The sequence below is a fragment of the Myotis brandtii genome, unplaced genomic scaffold (assembly GCF_000412655.1).
Source record: "Myotis brandtii unplaced genomic scaffold, ASM41265v1 scaffold884, whole genome shotgun sequence".
NCBI classification, from domain to species: Eukaryota; Metazoa; Chordata; class Mammalia; order Chiroptera; family Vespertilionidae; genus Myotis; species Myotis brandtii.
In genome coordinates this window covers 109,644-109,978 of record NW_005371618.1, presented here as the reverse complement: position 1 = coordinate 109,978, position 335 = coordinate 109,644, and positions in this window count along the sequence as shown.

The window sequence follows — 335 nt, the reverse complement described above, 5'->3', positions numbered from 1 at the left end:
AGAGCAGGGCCGATCAGGGGGTTGGGGAGCTCCCCCCATCACACATAGAGCAGGGCCGATCAGGGGGTTGGGGTGCCGCTGCTGTCACACTCAGGGCAGGGCTGATGGGGAGGTTGCAGCTCTAACCCATCACACACAGAGCAGGGCCCATGGGGGTGTTGGGCCGCCTTCCCCTGTCACACACAGAGCACGGTAAATCAGGGTGTTGGGGAGCTCCCCCCTATCAGGCACAGAGCAGGGCCAATCAGGGGGTTAGGGCACCTTCCTCTGTCAGGAACAGAGCAGGGCGGATAGGGAGGTTGTGGCCCCACCCCCTGTCACACACAGAGTTGCCA